At 37.6% G+C, this 6645-nt stretch overlaps 1 pseudogene; it reads left to right on the plus strand.

Annotated features, from left to right (window-relative positions):
* The window catches only part of LOC137655528 (mitochondrial amidoxime-reducing component 1-like), a 27202-nt pseudogene extending 21598 nt beyond the window's left edge, over positions 1 to 5604 (plus strand).
* Positions 5605 to 6645: the final 1041 nt, after the last annotated feature.

Here is a 6645-nt window from a genome sequence, read left to right on the forward strand (position 1 = left end):
TTGAAGTCTGCCAGGGCCGTTAGGAAAAACTCAGCCCAGGCGACGACTTATGGACTTTCTTACGGTTATCTTGATGATAGGTAGGAACTTGAACAAGAACAACAGCAACCACAAAAAAAAAGAAAAAAAAAAAACGATAAATGTTAATGCCTATCTTTATATTATCTTCTTAAATCTTTCACTCTGTTTAAAACACTTATTTGCTATACCCAATTTTTATATTCATGCTTATCATTCATCCCCCTTTAATGGTATATTGTTACTTTCTCTTCCTTCTCCCTCTTATAAATACAATCTTCTTAATTCACTGCGTTAGCCCTGCATTAAGGGGTCGGTTGCCTGATGCACCCTCTCTAATGTCTTCCTTTAACAGTCTTCTTTCCCACCGTTATCCCTACATTAAGGGGTCAATTGCCTGATGCACCCTCTCCAAAGTCTTCCTTTAACAGTCTCCTTTCCCACCGTTACCATAAATTAAGTGGTCAATTGCCTGATGCGACCTCTCTAATGTCTTCCTTCAACAGTCCCCCTTCCCACCGTTATCCCTACATTAAGGGATCGGTTGCCTGACGCGCCCTCTCCGATGTCTTCCTCCAACAGTCTTCTTTCCCACCGCTAGCCCTGCATTAAGGGGTCGGTTGCCTGACGCGCCCTCTCCGATGTCTTCCTCCAACAGTCTTCTTTCCCACCGCTAGCCCTGCATTAAGGGGTCGGTTGCCTGACGCGCCCTCTCCGATGTCTTCCTCCAACAGTCTTCTTTCCCACCGCTAGCCCTGCATTAAGGGGTCGGTTGCCTGACGCGCCCTCTCCGATGTCTTCCTCCAACAGTCTTCTTTCCCACCGCTAGCCCTGCATTAAGGGGTCGGTTGCCTGACGCGCCCTCTCCGATGTCTTCCTCCAACAGTCTTCTTTCCCACCGCTAGCCCTGCATTAAGGGGTCGGTTGCCTGACGCGCCCTCTCCGATGTCTTCCTCCAACAGTCTTCTTTCCCACCGCTATCCCTGCATTAAGGGGTCGGTTGCCTATTGCGCCCTCTCAAATGTCTTCTATCAAAGGCATCTCTCATACAATATTACCTCTCAATTCCCAGGTCGTTCATGGTGATCAAAGAAAATGGGAGTTTCATCACCAGTCGCCAGGCGGGCACTTTGGCATCAATTGTGACCCAAGTGGAAGGGACAAGATTGACCCTGAGGGCTGAGGGCGTAGATGACCTCGTCATTGATATGGAAAAGGATCCTGATAAGTCATCGGTGTTAGAGGCAAGGTAAGACTAACATCTGTGTTTGTGTTTTTTTTTTTTTATTATGATTGTTCATGAGTTACTTTGCACAGAATATTATATATAAATATATATATATATATATATATATATATATATATATATATATATATATATATATATATATATATATATATTTATATATATATATATATACATATATATATATATATATATATATATATATATATATATGTATACAGTATATATGCATTAGCCAAGGGCTTCATGATATATTCCTAATAACCTGTCGTCACTTCCTATTTTCACCTTGAAAGTTTTTAATACATAACTCACTCTCTCTCTCTCTCTCTCTCTCTCTCTCTCTCTCTCTCTCTCTCTCTCTCTCTCTCTCTCGCTTAACGACCTTCTGAATTTCTTCATACATTTTCAATTCACTTTGAAATATACTATACACCCTCTCTCTCTCTTTCTCTCTCTCTCTCTCTCTCTCTCTCTCTCTCTCTCTCTCTCTCTCTCTCTCTCTCTCTATATATATATATATATATATATATATATATATATATATATATATATACATATATATATATATATATATATATATATATATATATATATATATATATATATATAATATATGTGTATATATATACGTATTTATATATATGTATATATATATATATGTGTGTGTGTGTGTATATATATATGTATATATATATATATATATATATATATATATATATATATATATATATATATATATATATATATATATACTGTATGTATATATATACTAAAATATACTACTTTTAATCTCTCTCTCTCTCTCTCTCTCTCTCTCTCTCTCTCTCTCTCTCTCTCTCTCTCTCACCAAAAGAGCTTCAAATAATTCTCCCTCAAACTTTTTCCCTCTGAAGTCATATTATTTCAAATATTTTTTACAGGCTTCGAGGCATCCCGGTACCAGGAGTTGACTGTGGCGACCGAGCATCCCAGTGGCTGACAGACGTCCTGTACAAAGGAGAGACCAAAGTCCGTCTCCTCTACAAAGGAAATGTCCTACAGGATAGACAGGCGACAACGCCAAAGTACTTCGATTTTAAGCCTTTTAAGAAGAAAGATCGGGTGAGAGAGAGAGAGAGAGAGAGAGAGAGAGAGAGAGAGAGAGAGAGAGAGAGAGATTGCAAGTAGTATATTTTAGAGTGAATTGAAAATTGATGAAAATATTTTGAAAATCGTAGAGAGAGAGAGAGAGGAGAGAGAGAGATGAGAGAGAGAGAGAGAGAGAGAGAGAGAGAGTATATCATAGTGAATTGAAATTTGATGAAAATATTTTGAAAATCGTGGAGGGAGAGAGAGAGAGAGAGAGAGAGAGAGAGAGAGAGAGGAGAGAGAGAGAGAGAGAGAGAGTAGTATATCATAGTGAATTGAAATTTGATGAAAATATTTTGAAAATCGTGGAGAGAGAGAGAGAGAGGAGAGAGAGAGAGAGAGAGAGAGAGAGAGAGAGAGAGAGAGAGGGGGGGAGAGAGAGAGAGAGAGAGAGAGAGAGAGAGAGAGAGAGAGAGAGAGGAGAGAGAGAGAGAGAGAGAGAGATTGCAAGTAGTATATTTTAGAGTGAATTGAAAATTGTTGAAAAATATTTTGAAAATAGTGGAGAGAGAGAGAGAGAGAGAGAGAGAGAGAGAGAGAGAGAGGAGAGAGAGAGAGAGAGAGAGAGAGAGAGAAATTGCAAGTAGTATATTTTAGAGTGAATTGAAGATTGATGAGAATATTTTGAAAATCGTGAGAGAGAGAGAGAGAGAGAGAGAGAGAGAGAGAGAGAGAGAGAGAGAGAGAGAGAGAGAGAGAGAGAGAGAGAGAGAGAGTAGTATATTTTAGAGTGAATTGAAAATTGATGAGAATATTTTGAAAATCGTGGAGAGAGAGGAGAGAGAGAGAGAGAGGAGAGAGAGAGAGAGAGAGAGAGAGAGAGAGAGAGAGAGAGAGAGAGAGAGAGTAGTATATTTTTAGAGTGAATTGAAAATTGATGAGAATATTTTGAAAATCGTGGAGAGAGAGAGAGAGAGAGAGAGAGAGAGAGAGAGAGAGAGAGAGAGAGAGAGAGTTACGTATTAAAACACAATGAACGTTTATCTCATGCTCTAAACATAGACATTCTTTGAATATCCTAATACGAATTCATATAATTTCCTCTTCCTCACTCTTTGAGTTTCGAACCCGTGTCAGGAAAGAATTTTACGCAATTCACCTCATTATGTGCGTATATGTATTATAGATTTTAAAGAAAGGGAGAGACATTAAAAGTTTATTCAAATAAACCTGGTTTATACTACTCTTGTAGATGTACTTACTTTGATGGCCGCTTTTTTCCGGTCCCATACAGCAGTGGCACCCCACTGTCGTATTACCTTATTCGTTCAGAGTATTTAACATTTCATATCATATATTGTTCATTTACTGTTAAATCGTCACTGTCAAAAGACTCATGAAATAAGAAAGTCTTCAGTTTCCTCTTGAAAGCCTTACTGTCTTCAATCATTTAAAGTGTTTATCAAGACCCTATAATAGTGTATATGTTTCCTTTATGTTCAGTTATACTACGCAGACGAAGGGAGCTACATGGTGAGTTCCCAAGCATCCCTAGATGACCTTAACAGCAGACTACAGGAGCCGGTAATAATCGAGAACTTCCGGCCGAATATTGTCGTTCAAGGGGGCGAAGCCCTATGACGAAGATGACTGGATCTACGTTAAGATTGGACAAGTAGTTTTGCGTCGCCTTAAACCGTGTGAGAGGTGAGATATTACCTCTGCCAACGAAGTTGGGAAGAGGTTACGTTTTATCCCTTGTTGTGTGTTTGTTTGTGTGTTTGATACTAAACTGCTTCTTGGCCACAATGTTTAATCGTAGAATAATGAAACTTGCAGGGATTAACTGTTACGTAAAAAGCTGGAAATTATTAAATTTTGGAAGGTCAAGGTCAAAGGTCAAAGTCACCAGACACTGGTTGAGATACTACCCCTAGAAAGTTATTTGGTCCTTTGACTGGCCAGATAGTGCTAAATTGGATCCTTTTTTTGGTTACGGCTCCTTTTTTTCTTTGCCTACGCTTACACCAAATAGTCTGGTTTATTCTTTACATATTCTCATCTTTTATCATACACCTGACAACACTCAAGGGGCTAACTACTGCAGTGGTTCAGTGGCTACTTTCCACTTGGTAAGGGTAGAAGACTCTTTAGCTAATCTAAGCAGCTCTTCTAGGAGAAGAACACTCCAAAATCAAACCATTGTTCTGTAGTCTTAGGTAGTGCCATAGCCTCTGTACCATTTTCTTCACTGTCTTGGGTTAGAGTTCATTTGCACACTATTCTATCTGTTTCCTTATTTCCTTTTCTCCCTGGGCCATTTTCCTTGTTGTAGCCCCTGCTTTTCCAATTCCAGTTAGGGTTGTAGTTTAGCTAGCAATAATAACAATGAAGATAATATGGTTACTTCATGCTGAATATAAACAGACAGGTTACTGAATTAATGTTATTAATATGGTAACTTTCCAATCACTCTTTGAACTTTTCTTATGACATCTGTGTAACACTTCACACGTGTCTTTCAACAGGTGTATTTTGGTAACAGTTAAACCATTAACTGGTAAGCGACATCCCCAAATGGAGCCTTTAACTACATTAAGAAAGTAAGTTCTCAAAACTTAGTTGCATGTGTAAGTTTATTTATATTTACCACTCTTTGAATTGAATTAGTTTTCAGAATCCAATTAATCATAGGTAATGTTACAGATCAAAACTCTATTGTAGTTGTAGTTTTAATCATAGTGACTGAATTGTGAGGATTGGTTTAATGTCATGATAATAATTATACTAAGAGAGAGAGAGAGGGGAGAGAGAGAGAGAGAGAGAGAGAGAGAGAGAGAGAGAGAGAGAGAGAGAATTATATTTATCACTGGGTAAATTGCAAGCTAGCTTATAACAATCTCAAGTTAATTGAATTACATACTATTCCCCAGTTTTATTTTTTTATTTTTTTTCATATAATTTTTATTTTCTATTTCTAATTGTTTCTTTATATTTACACATTTTCTTATATAGGAATAAGGAAATTTGAATATTGTGCCAATTATGTGTGTTATAAAATATAATATAATGCTTCACTCAGTAACTTTCTTTAACAGGTACAGACTTCTAGAAGACCCTCCTCAACTGGCCAAGCGCTGGGCCACCAGTCCAATATTTGGGGTCACCATGAGTATTGACAACACAGGACCAATTTCCGTCGGAGATAAAGTCTTCGTGGTAAGATCGTCCCAGCATCCTCACCTTAGAGGATTCTGAATAGCGAGTGAAAAGGGATTTTTTCTTATTAGAAGATATTATATGTACTATATTTTGTTCCAAATAATAAACACATATTCTAATATAGCACCTTAATTATGTGAAGGCAAAGGTCATTACTGAACATCAGGTGCCATACACTTGGCTGCAAATGTTAGTTAGATTTATAAACAAAAAGTTAAGTAAATTCTTTATAAATAAAATCTATATAAGATATGCAATATATTTAATTAGACAACATTCTGACAGTATTATTATTATTATTATTATTATTATTATTATTATTACTATTATTATTACTTGCTAGACTACAACACCAAATTTTAGTTGGAAAAGCAGGAGGGCCATAGGCCCAGGGGCCCCAACAGGGAAAAATAGCCCAGTGAGGAAAGGGAACTGGGAAATAAATAAACGATACAAGAAATAATGAACAATTAAGATAAAATATTCTAAAATATTTTGAGTTTTTCTTATCTCAGGTTGAATCACAAAACTGTGAAGAAATCGAAAACGGCTTCAGCAAAATTGGTTAAGTCTAAAGATGATGTGAATAAAAACATTGGTTGTTGAACAGGGGAAGTTTATAGCCTTCTTCATTTAGCCTAAAAAAAATAGAGAGAGAGAGAGATGAGGAGAGAGAGAGAGAGAGAGAGAGAGAGAGAGAGGATGTGATAACGTCCCTGGCTAGTGATCGCCAGACTGGGGGGTCGAGTCCCACTCAAACTCGTTAGTTCCTTTGATCGCTGCACCCTCACCATCCTTGTGAGCTAAGGATGGTGGGTTTTGGGGAGCCTATGGGTCTATCTGCTGAGCCATCAGCAGTCATTGCCTGACCCTCCGTGGTCCTAGCTTGGGTGGAGAGGGGGCTTGGGCGCTGATCATATGTAACATCAAAACATATATTACATACATACATATATTACATACATAAACTATAAAAAGGTTTATGTTACCCTGTTCTACATTTGCTGCAAGTTTGAACTTTTGAAGTCCCACCAATTCAACTACCCGACATTATACCTCACTCGCTATATTTTGGATTTTTTTTAGTT

The sequence above is a fragment of the Palaemon carinicauda genome, chromosome 16 (assembly GCF_036898095.1).
Source record: "Palaemon carinicauda isolate YSFRI2023 chromosome 16, ASM3689809v2, whole genome shotgun sequence".
NCBI classification, from domain to species: Eukaryota; Metazoa; Arthropoda; class Malacostraca; order Decapoda; family Palaemonidae; genus Palaemon; species Palaemon carinicauda.